The 14,281-nt window shown below is 41.8% G+C and overlaps 1 non-coding gene across 1 annotated transcript; it reads right to left on the minus strand.

Moving 5' to 3' along the window:
• Positions 1-1,668: 1,668 nt before the first annotated feature.
• Positions 1,669-1,773, minus strand: LOC145577128 (small nucleolar RNA R71). The gene has a single exon (XR_014098616.1). It is a non-coding gene; the product is annotated as a small nucleolar RNA R71 (small nucleolar RNA).
• Between the last annotated feature and the right edge of the window lie 12,508 nt (positions 1,774-14,281).

The raw sequence follows: 14,281 nt of genomic DNA on the forward strand, positions 1-14,281 counted from the left end.
GAGAAAGTGTAGTATTACTCAAGTTATCTTCATGTATGCAACTTTGGTTCAAGTTTCATTTCAATCAATCAAGCAACTTTGCAAGTTTTAATCTTTCTACTATTGCCTACTTAGTAATCTCTAATCCTTTCTCTTAGCTTTGTTTTTTTGCACTCTAGTTGTTCATTTCTATCTATTTTGTGGGTTGATATCTTTTGGAATTTTCATTGTTTTTTATCATGTTTGTTTCCATGTTTATTTTGTTTTCATTTAGTTTTGTTATCATGTTTAATCTCCCTTCTCTAGGCTAATTTCTTAGCTAGGGGAAGGGGGTGGAAAATATGTGTTGAATGTTGGATGAATAATGATGGTTGGATTGAATACATGCCTTAAATTGATGAATGATATGATTTTTAATGGCTTGAGATTATTATTGCACCTTATTTGATTGCCCTCTAGTTTAAATGCATGAAAATGATTTAAAATAGATTAAGATCACCTCTATTTCAATGATTGCATGAAAATGAGTTGTTAAAATAGAGTTTTATGAATTATGCTCCTTTATTCTCTTGATTTTATTTGTGTCTAATACGATGCATGAGAATGATCCTAGTTTGCATAGAACTCTTTCATTGATTTGCCTAGACTATTGCATGAGAATGAATTGTTTAGGTAGGATCTTGTGTTCTTTGGCATGTTATTCGTGATAACTATCATTATTCCCCTCTTTCTAATCATGATTGTCACCCTCGTATCCCTAGCGTTGTTCTCTCTTGATTTTATTCATCGTTATCTTTGCTTATTCGTAGTTTTAGTGCTTTTTATTCAAAAAACCAACAAAATTATCCTTTCCTTGACTCTTGCTTAGTGAATTTGATGTTTAGCTTGCATGCTTCCTTTTGGGTTCGACCCTATACTTATCCCTATACTTGTATTAGGGTAGTTTAGGTTATAAGTAGTTAATTTGATTTGGGTTAGTAGTCCCAACGACCTACTCATTCCCGATCAAATTTTGGCGCCGTTGCCGGGGAAGCGGCTTGTTTGGTGTCTAATTTACTTTTGTTAGAGTAATTTTAATTGCTTTCTTTTTGTTTTGTTTTGTTCTATCATACTTGTCATTGCTAATTGTTTGCTTAGCTTTGGTGAATGCTTAGAAGATCTCAAGGACCACCTACCCATCAAATTGACCAAGAAATCAACCGAACTTTAAGACAAATCCGTAGGCTTTTTCAAGAAGAAAGAAGAGGACTTGGTGCTATAATTGATAGTGGGAGTGATTCTTACTCTTCTAGTTCGCAAAGTGAATCAATGGCGGGACAAGAAGATGATGTTTTATTTCGTGAGTTTGGAAATCCGGAGGATTATGAGCTCACGGGAGGGATTTTGTTACCCGTCACGAAGACTAACTTCACAATTCATCCCCAATATACAAGAATGGTCAATCGGAGCAATTTTCGGGTTCTACAAGTGAAGACCCCATAGAGCACCTTGATAGATTCCTTGAGCTATGTGCCATGATTCAAACCAACCAAGTTTCTCAAGAGTACATCCGGATGCATTTATTTCGACAATCTCTTTCGGGTAGAGCAAAGAAGTGGTTGAAGCAAGTGAATCCTAACTCACTCACATCTTGGAGGGAGGTAGTTAAGGCATTCTTGAAGAGGTTCATTTCCGAGGAGAAGACCGCCGAGATGAGAAGGAAGATTGCATCATTTGAACAAGAAGCGGATGAGAGTCTTAATGAAGCTTGGGAGAGGTTCAAAGAGTTGGTACAAGCATGTCCTCACCATGAATACAATCAAAGTTTGCTCATGAGGTTTTTCTACGATGGTTTGGAGCCCATGTCTAGAGCCAACTTGGATGCGGGGGCGGGTGGTCAACTAATCAAGATCCCTCAAAATCAAGTGGAAGCAACAATCGAGGAGGTAGCAAAGAACTACTCTTAGAGAGGTAGAAGAAGGAGTGCACCGAAGAAAGGTGGGATGTATGAATTGGAGAAGGTCGATCAATTGCAAAATCAAATTGAGCAACTCACAAAAGGGCTTTCAAAGTTGAACACAAGTGTTAATGCAAGCTCAAGTGGTGGAGCAAGCTCTTCTCAAGTCAACTCTTTCTCATGTCAAAATTGTGGAGGAACGAACCACGATACATCTTATTGTGGAGGTTTGAGCCCCGAGCATGTGGCGGCATACAACACAAGATAAGACGGTTTTAGAGGAGGTGGTGGTGGAGTAGCTTGGAGACAACCACCACCCGGGTTTGCATCTCAACCTCAACAATGGGGCCAACAAGTTCAACCTTCTTACAATTCCAACCCCCAATACCAAAATCCACCTCCATCTCAAAACCAAAACCCAAGAAGAAGCTACCCTAGGAACAACCAATACAACAACCAAAACCAATACAACAATCAAAACGAATACAACAATCAAACCCAAGGGCCCCAAAGAAATCAAGAACAAGCACCTCAAGCGAAGCCAACACCTACACAACTCCTTCAAGCTATGCATTCACAAATGCAAACTTTTGGGCAACAAATGCAAGAAATAAGGGCTCACAACAAGATGGTTGATTCACAATTAGCTCAATTGGCCGAGAGAGCTCCTTTCAATTCACCATCAACTCTACCCGGACAACCACAACCTAACCCTTCTCATAACCAAAAACCTGATACATGCAAGGCAATCACTTTGAGGTCGGGAACTTCTTATGATGGTCCAAATGTGGGGGATAGTGAGGGAAAGAAGGGAGGAGAAGAGAGTGTGAATGAAGATAGGAGAGGTGAGGAGGAAAAAGTTGATGAGGTCGAAGGAAGTTCGGAGAAGAAGAAGCTCAACAACGAGAAGACAACTTCAATTCCTAGTGAGACTAGGAACCTTGATGGACCGGTTCCTTTTCCAAGTAGGCTTGCGGAGAGGAAGTTGAATGACAAGTTTGCAAAATTTCTAAGTGTGATGAAGAACTTGCACATCAATCTCCCTTTTCTTGAAGTAGTGACACAAATGTCATCTTACTCCAAATTTCTCAAGGACATCCTCACCAACAAAAAGGAAGCTCAATGATGAGTTTATCACCCTTCCACACCAAGTGAGTGCTCTTGTTCAACATAAAATTCCCAAGAAGGAGAAAGATCCGGGGAGTTTCACTTTGCCGGTGAAAATTGGAAACATGGAAGCTAGGGGTGCATTGGCCGATCTTGGAGCAAGTGTTAGTCTAATCCCCTTATACATTGCTCAAAAACTCAATATTGAGATGATCCCTACAAGGAAGACCATTCAACTAGCCGACCGCTCGGTGAAGTTACCTTGTGGAGAACTTGAGGATGTTCCAATTCAAGTGGGACACATCTATGTGCCTTGTGACTTTGTAGTGATGGACATGGAGGAAGATGTGGATACACCCTTGATCTTGGGTAGGGAAGCTCTTAAGACTTTGGGGGCGGTCATCAATTGCAAAAACAACACCATCACATGTGAAGTGGCCGATGAGAAGATAGTTTTTGAGTTCTCAAGGTTGCTAAAGACCCCTATGGTTGAAAAGTGCTACCGTGTTGATGTTGTGAATGAGGAGTTGGACCGTTTGGGAAGGGTTATGATGAAGCCTCAAGATCCAATTGTGGAAGCTCTAACATGCAATGAAGAGTTCCACTCTCAAGAAGCCAAAGAATTTGCCATGGCAATGGAGGAATCCTCAAAGGAGGAAGTTGATGAACAAGGCAAGATCGAGCTTGAATCAATGGAGGAAAAATCAGAGGAGAGTTCCAAGCCTCCTCCCAAGGTAGAACTCAAGCCCCTCCCCCCTTCTTTGAAATATGCTTATCTTGATGAGGAGGAAAAATACCCTATTATTGTCAATGCTACCCTTGATGAACTTAATTTGAAAAAATTGCTTGATGTTTTGAGAAAATACAAGGATGTGATAGGGTATAGCATTATGATATCAAGGGAATTAGTCCCTCTCTTTGCATGCATCGTATTCATCTTGAGGATGATCATTCCACCTCCATTGAACCTCAAAGGAGGTTGAACCCCAACCTCCAAGAGGTTGTCAAGAAAGAAATTTTGAAACTACGTGAGGCGGGCATCATTTATGCTATCTCCGATAACAAGTGGGTGAGCCCGTTTCATGTGGTTCCCAAAAAGGGTGGAATGACCATTGTCAAGAATGAAAAGGGAGAGGAAATCTCCACCCGGATGGTGACCGGGTGGAGAATGTGTATTAATTATAGGAGATTGAACAAAAACACCAAGAAAGATTATTTTCCTCTCCCTTTCATGGACCAAATGCTTGAAAGGCTTTTTCACCACGCTTTCTTTTGCTTCTTGGATGGATATTCCGGATTTTTCCAAATCCCTATCCATCCAAGCGATCAAGAGAAAACTACTTTCACATGTCCATATGGGACATTTGCATACCGAAGAATGCCATTCGGATTATGCAATGCTCCCTCTACTTTTCAACGATGCATGACTTCTATTTTCTCCGAAATGCTTGAAAAAGAAATTGAGGTTTTCATGGATGATTTTAGTGTTGGTGGCTCGTCTTTTGACACTTGTCTTTTTAACCTTGAAAGAGTTTTGCAAAGGTGTCAAGAGACGAGTTTGGTGTTGAATTGGGAAAAGTGCCATTTTATGGTCGAGGAGGGCATTGTCCTCGGTCATAAAGTTTCAAAAAATGGCATTGAGGTTGATCCGGCCAAAGTTTCGGTGATTGAGAGATTGCCCCCTCCTACTTCCGTCACAAGAGTACACGCTTTTCTTGGGCATGCCGGTTTCTACCGGAGGTTTATAAAAGATTTCTCCTCAATCGCCAAACCTTTGACCGAATTACTCAAGAAAGATGTTGCTTTTAGCTTTGATGAGGCTTGCCTTGAGGCATTTCGTAAGCTCAAGGAAGCTCTCGTTTCTTCTCCTATTGTGCAAGCTCCGGATTGGAGCTTGCCTTTTGAGCTAATGTGCGATGCAAGTGATTTTGCAGTAGGTGCCGTCCTTGGTCAAAAGAAGGAAGGAAGATCATGTGTCATCTACTATGCAAGTAGAACTCTTGATGAAGCTCAAAAGAACTATACAACAACGGAGAAGGAGATTCTAGTCGTGGTCTTTGCATTTGACAAGTTCCGATCCTATCTCATATGTTCCAAAGTCATCGTGTACACGGACCATATCGCGGTGCGATACCTCATGACTAAAAAGGAAGCGAAGCCTCGTTTGATCCGGTGGGTTCTCTCTCTTCAAGATTTTCACATGGAAATGAGAGATAAAAAGGGAGCGGAGAATTATGTAGCGGATCATTTGTTAAGGCTTCCATTTGAAAACAAGGAGGTTGTTCTGATCAATGATGAGATAGGGATCGAAGCTCTAATGGCTATGGTAGCGTCTTCTACACCTTGGTATGCCGATATTGCCAACTACCTTGCTTTTGGAGTAGTGCCTCCGGAATTCTCTTCTCAACAAAGGAAAAAGTTCTTCAAAGAAGTGAGGAGATATTTTTGGAATGATCCCTACCTTTTTAAGCAATGCGGTGACGGTTTATTTAGGAAATGTGTCCCCGACCATGAAATTGAGGGGGTCCTTGAGCATTGTCACTCACTACCATGTGGGGGACATGGTGGTGTTGACAAGACGATAGCAAAAATTTCCCAATCTCTACTTTGGTGGCCTTCAATGCACAAGGATACTCACAAATTCATCATGCAATGTGACTGATGCCAAAGAAGTGGTCGCATCACTAAGAGGGACGAGATGCCTCAACAAGGTATTCTAGAGGTGGAGCCTTTCGATGTGTGGGGAGTGGATTTTATGGGTCCGTTCGTTTCTTCATGTGGGAACCTTTACATCTTGGTAGCGGTTGACTATGTGACGAAGTGGATAGAAGCTATACCCTCTCCTACCAATGACCACAAAGTTGTTCTCAAGCTTCTCAAGAAGATAATTTTTCCTAGGTTTGGGGTACCAAGGGTTCTAATCAGTGACGGAGGGTCTCATTTTTCCAAAAAGCAATTGGAAGCTCTCCTCAAGAAATATGGTGTTCATCACAAGGTTGGGTTACCCTACCATCCTCAAACGCAAGGGCAAGTGGAAGTGTCAAATCGAGAAATCAAGAATGTCCTCGGGAGGATGGTAAACAAATCAAGGAAATATTGTTCCCTAAAGCTTGACGATACTCTATGGGCTCTTCGAATGGCATACAAGACTCCCATTGGTACAACCCCCTATAGGTTGGTGTATGGGAAGGCTTGCCACTTGCCGGTCGAGCAAGAATACAAAGCTTGGTGGGCCATCAAAGAGCTAAACATGGATTTGTCGTTGGCGGGTGAAAAGAGGTTGTTGATGCTCAACGAGCTCGAGGAGCTTAGAGATGATGCCTATGAAAACTCAAGAGTCTACAAGGAGAAGACAAAAAAGTGGCACGACCAACATATCCGGAATAAGAGCTTCAAAGTTGGGGACAAAGTCTTACTCTTCAACTCAAGGCTTCGTTTGTTCCCGGGCAAGCTCAAATCCAAGTGGTCGGGGCCTTTCGTTGTATCAAAGACCACTACCTATGGTTCTTTTGAGTTGGATGCCGACGGAAACAAATTCATGGTGAACGGCTCTCGTTTGAAGCACTATTTCTGCAAGGAGGAAGTTGGTGTGATTGAGTGTTTGAGGCTTGACCCTTTGGGTCCAAAGCCACCCTTTTGAATGGATTTTCATCATGGTCAAGCTAATGACCTTATAAAGAAGCGCTCCCGGGAGGCAACCCGGCTTTTGAATCCTTTTCTTTACTATTTTCTATGTTTTTGGTAGGTTGTTTGTTTGATTTTTGTCTTATGGTTTCCGTTTTCCTCTATTCTTGTAGGCACTTGCATCTTTTATGCGTGTTTGGAGGGGATTTGGAGGCCGTTTGGTGTTATATATGGAGCTACGTTGGGGTTTGGAGACTAGGAAGTGAGTGAGGAGCTTTTAAAAAGAAAATATTGATGAAGACCCTGTGCGCGGGCGCGCAGGCCCGGGAGAACCCGCGCACAGGGAAGCTTAGAAAATCAGAACCTGGCAAAAACATTTGCGCGCCTTGTGCGCGACATCTGCGCGGGCGCGCAGAAGAGGGGTGTGCGGGCGCGCAGGCCTGAGAGAACCCGCGCAGATTTAAGACAAAAATTCCAGATTTTGGCAGAAGGTTTTGCGCGACGTGTGTGCGCCATCTGCGCGGGCGCGCAGTATACCTGCGCGGGCTCGCAGATCTGGGTTTATCGGGGCTTAAATGTTCTTTTTCCCCGATTCTTTCACAATTTTCTCAAAATCAGCCACGGTTCCCACTCTCTCTCCTCAAGAACTCAAGCCCTAATTTCCCAAATCCACTCTAAACTCACTTATTTCCTTGAAATTTCATGAAATCCCTTACATTCTCTCACTTTTCTCACAAATTCATCACTTTCCCCTCTCAAAATCATCCATTTTTCACCAAATTCGTGGTGGTTCTTTGGTGGTCGAGGTGGTGGTGCGTGAGGGCTCTTGGAGGTCTTCAAACTCTTCAATTGTGGTATAATCCTAATCCTTGAGTACTTTGTAGTCTTAATTCATTAGATAAGATCATGTTTTAGGATTGTTAAGCAAGAATTGAGCTTGTATGAATTTTGTGTGATTTTGAGATAGTTTTGCTTATAATTGTGGATTTTGTTGTGGATTTCTTGGTGATTTGTGAGTATTGTTGGTGAATATTGTTGTTTGCATGCAATTTGGCTAGCAATTACTTGACTTGGATATTGAGAATTGTGTGAGTGATCACTAGCTTGATTTTGAGCATTGAAAATTGTTAATGCATGTGAGATTGAAAATGTATGTTGATTGAGAGTTTTTGATGCTTGATATTGAAATCTGCCTAGTGATTTTCTCTTTAGTGATTGAGTATTGCATATTTTGGCGTTGATTGTTGTTGTTTTATCTTGTGTATTTGTATTTGGAAAGTTGTTGCTCCTAACCCCTTTTCAGATAGCAAGATCAAAGGTTTCAATTGTTGTTGTTGTTGTGGGAAGGATTTGGTATTCTTGAGTGTTGGAATCACTCCGTGGTGTTCTCGGTATCTCTTTGAGTTGTTGAGTAAAGTTGGTGAAGATGAGTGGTAGGAGAAGGAGCAGGAAGGAGCCTAGAGTATCAGTTGATGAACCCCAACCCTCCTCTCAAAATCTAAACCAAGCACAATCCTCTCTTCCCACCTTAAAATTTGTGAATCGACACCATGCTCCCATCCATCAAACACTCCTCAAACGCAAGCTTAACCCCACCCGACACTACTATCAACGCTCAATGCGTGACTTGGGGATAGATGAGGACCTTCGGTCCTTTCTCGATAACCTTGGGATGAGTGAGTTCATCCAACATCAATACCCAACCTTCAAGGAACCCACCTACGAGTTCCTATCTTCCTTTGAGAAGGAACCTGTTGGAAACAACGAGTTCCAAATCTCCTTCCAACTCTTCAATGTCCGCCATGTCATCTCTCTTCGGCGTCTAAATGAAATTCTAGACTTTAACCCCGACGCCGATCTTCTTGCCCCATCCACCGAGCTCTTCCCCGAGTACGAAGCTTTCCGTTGGTGGCGGACAATTACCGACATGGATGAGTTTAGTACTCGGTACTCGGTGGCTAGCCAAATTATCCATCCGGTACTCCGCATCCTACACCGCATCTTGGGGTTTGCGGTGTTCAGCAAACAGGACTTGAGCAAGCTCTCTCATGAAGAGCTCTTCACTCTTTGGGTCGCCACAAAGGAGGAGTTGAGTGGGCGGCTCAACATGGGGTACTGGTTTGTGCTATGTTGTGAGGCGATCAAAAATGGGAACAAGACGGGAGAGATTGCCCTAGGTGGGATGATAACAAGGATTGCCTCAAAGCTAGGGGGTGAGGTTCGTTTTTTTGCACAAGAGTGGGAAAAGAAAGAGATTTGTTCGTGTACATCTCATACATGCGGAAGTCGGTCTTCATCCAACCGACTGACGATGTGAACAACTTCCACGATTGGTGCGTTGAGCGGGGGCACCATTGCATTCTTCCATTCCTGAGCCGCACTTCCTTGGAGCGGAACACAAGGAATGTGTGGAAGATTCCTAGGGATAATGGTGTCCTTCCCAACGCTCTTGGAGGTGAGCGAAACATGATCGTCCGCGAGCGGCATCAGCAACATCAACAACAACAACAACAAGAAGAACAACAAGAAGAACAACAACAACAATTCCAACAACAACAGCAATTTCAACAACAACAGTTTCATCAACAACAACAACAACAAGGGTTTCAACTACAAGGTTTTCAATATGGGGAGGGATCCCAAGGTTTGCACGTCCCCTCCTCTAGCGAGGGAGGTATGGCCTCTTCCTCTTCTTCTTTTAACCTTGAACGTGCCTTCCAAAACCTTTCTATGCAAGTTAACCGGTTGATGGAGGCCGCCGATGGGTACTCGGTTTACAATGCCAACATTTATGATTGGCATGTAAACCAAGGGCAATTTGACCCACCGGTGAACTATCCGTATTTTCCGCCCCAGCAGGGGCCGGTTCCTTCTCATGAGGAACCGCATGCTGACGGCACACCCCGTCAACCGGTTTGGCCCTATTGGTCCGGGCCATCATCTCAAGGGGCCCCCCGAGTGAACTACCCCACCTCTGAGGGGTACGATTACAAGGCACCGGGGGGGTGTGATTACCGTGGGGACCCCAACTACCCCATGTACACATCCGAGCCTCTTGAGATGCCCCCTCCCTTGGACCCTCTTCCGGACTACCAACAAGAGTTGTACCGGAACCGTGGTTTTCCACCGGGTTACACTGGTGGTTGGGACCCCCATGGCCCTCCTATCGACATCGACTACGAGTGGCATCCATATGGAGAGGGCTCTAGTTCTCACATGGAGGACTAGGGCCCTCGGGCCGAGTTTAGCCCTTCCTCCCACCCCTTTTTCCACTTTGTTCAAACCGAGGACGGTTTTCCGTTCAAGTGTGGGGGGGTGCTTATTTATTGTTTCATTCAAGGGCTTTGTTCTTATGGGGCGCAATTTTGGGCCAATAGGTGTCTTTTTGGAAGGTTCCTTCCCCTCTTTTAAAAAAAAATGATGATGATGATGTTTTTAATGAAACCTTGTGTTGTTTTGGCTCCCGTTTTTTCGAAAATCCAAATTCCCCTTTAATCCAAACATTTTCCTCTTTTCTTTGTTCTTTTTTTTTTCTTTAGTAGTTTCTTTTCTCTATTTTGTTTTCTCTTTATTTCTTTGTATATATTTCTCTTGCTACTAACCAAATATTTGTCGAGTTGTTTTGGACTTTGACATTTTGTAGGGCTTATTGGCGCATTCCCCAAATTTTCCGAGGAGTGGAGTTTCAACGATTGTGGATTTGCGTTTGCTAAGCGTAATTGGGTGACAAATTCTCCTTCTCAACTCTTTAAATATTTGATTGGTTGCATAGCTTAGGTTAGTTTAGGAAGGAGTTGAATGGTTCGAGGTTGTTTGATTTGGTTCTAAGGAACCTGGGATCGTTGATGTTGTATTCAACGATTATTGTATGTCGATTGGGATTTATATGATTTACATGCCTCATTTATGAACCTTTTTGATTTCTTCCTTTTTCTTTGTGTGTTGCTTTTCTTCTTTCTTTCATGTGTCATTCATGATCATGACAAGTGAAAATTTTTTGAAAATTGAGAATTCGCTCGTTCATTTGGACATGTGGACCTATATGCTTTTGTTATGACATATTTTTGAATGCTTACCTTCCTAGTTGAAGAGGGTCTTCACGGTTTGAGAGTGCTTAGGGTTGAACTAGACGCATTTTAAGCTAAGGTAGCCCAGTTTAGAACTCTTGAGAACGTTTGAACCCCTAGTTCACGGGAAAGTGGTAAGATGGTGTTGCTCTCCGTAGTGAATAGGATTTCCTTGGTTGGTATTTGCTTATTTTCATATCCCATGTGAGAGTTTATTGTTCAAGACTCCATCACTTTTGTTGAGCGGCATATTGGATCCTTAACTATGCGTGTCTTAATCCTTGTGTTGGTACCTAGCTCCCAAGATCGTGATCATATAACTCTAGAGGAGGAAGAGGGCACCTCTTCTCATTTTTCTTTATTTTCCTTGTGTTTTTTTACAAATTTGGTTTTTATTTTACATATACCTTCTTGCTAGCCATGTTGAGCCTTATTTCCCCTTTCTTGGTTAAACCACATTACAAACCTAGCGGCCTATGTTCTACCAACCCTTGTAGTTAGTGAAGCATCGGCTTGTGAGGTTCGAGTTTGAGAGTCTTGGTTTTAAGCAAGGAAGTTGTGCAATTTGGTTCGAATGAGGTCTTGAAAGTCTATTCATGAAAAAGTGTGCAAAAGGTTTGGCAAGGAAGTTGTAATTTATGAAAACCAAACACCATTCCAAAAAAAAAAAAAAAAAATGATGAGGAAAGAAAGAAAGGAAAAGGAGAAGGAAAAATTGAGTTAAATGAAAATCTTGCAAAAAGAGTAGTATTGTCATGTAATTTGTATTGAAGGTTGTGATTTGAAATTTAGGTTAGATTCCTATGTTGTTATTGAGAGATGGCCACTCTTATGCTTCACTTAGGAGTTTCCACCAAAATTTTCAAATTAATTCCCAACCTTAACCTTTAGCCATGACGTTACAACCTTAACTAAGACCCTTGGACTTTAGAGGGGCGTGGTCAAGGAAACGGTGGAGGGAGATGGATTTCAACCCTATGGAGAGAGTATGCATAGTTGAGATGTCGAGATAGCCTCATTGTTCCACATAGAATTAATTTTTTCCGGTTCCCTCGCGGAATCATGAGGAGCCAACTAGGGGATGAATTGAAGCTAGCGGAGAGAACGTGGACCGTCTTGGATGGGGCTAGGGCGGAGGATGAAATCATTAGTTCTCTATGATTAGCTTAGGTTTGTCTCTTTCAACCTTGAGCATCTTATAACATGTTTTCCCTCTTGAATTGAGAAAGGTAAGTATTCTTTGATCAATGTCATTATATTTGAGTCCGAATTGAGCATTTCTCACCATGGTACTTGATTGATTTTCTTAAACCTTGTCATGTTGTGTTTGTTATGTATGTTGTCTTTTGCCTTGATTTCCTTTGCTTGAGGACAAGCAAGAAGCAAGTGTGGGGGAATTTGATGAGTGGCATTTATGCCACAATTTAGTGCTCTTTTTACGGGTTTTCCCTCCCATTTGTAGCTTGTTTGCCCCCTTTTTCTCTCCTTTTTGTTCTTCTTTTCTTCGTTTGCCTTTCTCCTTGTTTTCTTTGTTTTTGTTTTGTAGGAATCAAGGCATTGGAAGAAGAGCAATTCACCCCCAAAGTACCCTATGTGCGGGCGCACAGCACTGTGAGAACCCGCGCAGGAATGCCACAAGAACATAACACAAACAGAAGGTTTTGTGCGCCGTGTGCGCGCTTTGTGTGCGGGCGCGCGCCATTGATATGTGCGGGCGCGCAGCCCTGGGAGAACCCGCACAAGACAGCAGCAGAAGCAGAGCCAAAACAGGGAGTTGTGTGCGCCTTGTGCGCGCCTTGTTTGCGGGCACACACTCTTCAAGCGCGAGCGCGCAGTATTGCTGGGAGAAGGCGCGCATCCATGGGTCTAATTCCCCGTACCCACAGATCTGCGGGCGCACTAGATCTGCGAGGGCGCACGCACGACATCTGCGCGGGCGCGCACTGTATATGCGCGGGCGCGCACCGCTGAGTTTCAGTTTTTTTTATTTCGTATTTTTGTATCTTTTAAAGGACCTATATATATTGGTCGTAGGGGAGATTAGTGGGGATCCGAGCCTTATCTTAGAAAACAATTAAACCCTAATCTTAGAGAGAGAAAGTGTAGTACTACTTAAGTTATCGTCATGTATGCAACTTTGGTTCAAGTTTCATTTCAATCAATCAAGCAACTTTGCAAGTTTTAATCTTTCTACTATTGTCTACTTAGTAATCTCTAATCCTTTCTCTTAGCTTTGTTGATTTACACTGTAGTTGTTCATTTCTATCTATTTTGTGGGTTGATATCTTTTGGTATTTTCATTGTTTTTGATCATGTTTGTTTCCATGTTTATTTTGTTTTCATTTAGTTTTGTTATCATGTTTAATCTCCCTTCTCTAGGCTAATTTCTTAGCTAGGGGAAGGGGGTGGAAAATATGTGTTGAATGTTGGATGAATAATGATGGTTGGATTGAATACATGCCTTAAATTGATGAAAGATATGATTTTTAATGGCTTGAGATTATTGTTGCACCTTATTTGATTGCCTTCTAGTTTAAATGCATGAAAATGATTTAAACTAGATTAAGATCACCTCTATTTCAATGATTGCATGAAAATGAGTTGTTAAAATAGAGTTTTATGAATTGTGCTCCTTTATTCTCTTTATTTTGCTTGTGTCTAATAGGATGCATGAGAATGATCCTAGTTTGCATATACCTCTTTCATTGATTTGCCTAGACTATTGCATGAGAATGAATTGTTTAGGTAGTATCTTGTGTTCATTGGCATGTTATTCATGATAACTATCATTATTCCCCTCTTTCTAATCATGTTTGTCACCCTCGTATCCCTAGCTTTGTTCTCTCTTGATTTTATTCATCGTTATCTTTGCTTATTCGTAGTTTTAGTGCTTTTTATCCAAAAAAACCAACAAAATTATCCTTTCCTTGACTCTTGCTTAGTGAATTTGATGTTTAGCTTGCATGCTTCCTTTTGGGTTCGACCCTATACTTACCCCTATACTTGTATTAGGGTAGTTTAGGTTATAAGTAGTTAATTTGATTTGGGTTAGTAGTCCCAACGACCTACTCATTCCCGATCAAACAACAATCGTCACCAAAATAACCTCAATCCATGAAAGCATTATAATATTAGCAAGATCCTAGGCATGATACTAACATGATTAATAACAATCCTAGCACCTCACTAAATAATAAAGATCAAAGCTTTAGCCCTAACACGATACTAACATGATATAAGAAATAGGAAGCAACCTAAGCACGATACTAGAAAGCAATAAATAACATCCTAACATGATACTAGGAATTAAAATAATCTAAGCATGCTTTCTAAAGAAATAGAGCAATTGAAATTACTCACTTTGTTGCCTCATATCTCTTTCTATCAAAACAATACACATGTTAGTAACTTCAATGAAAATATTAAACAATAAATCTAATCAAAGAATTGAGATAAGATTTGGGACCAAATCTTCATAAATTATCAACCTTTCACGTCTAGGGCGAAGGTAACTTCGAGCTTGGCTATGTGTCACTAAGTCTCGAGATGGGCGAATGTTGTTTTGAAA

This window comes from Chenopodium album, chromosome 13 (genome assembly GCF_948465745.1).
Source record: "Chenopodium album chromosome 13, dcCheAlbu1.1, whole genome shotgun sequence".
In the NCBI taxonomy this organism is placed as follows: domain Eukaryota; kingdom Viridiplantae; phylum Streptophyta; class Magnoliopsida; order Caryophyllales; family Amaranthaceae; genus Chenopodium; species Chenopodium album.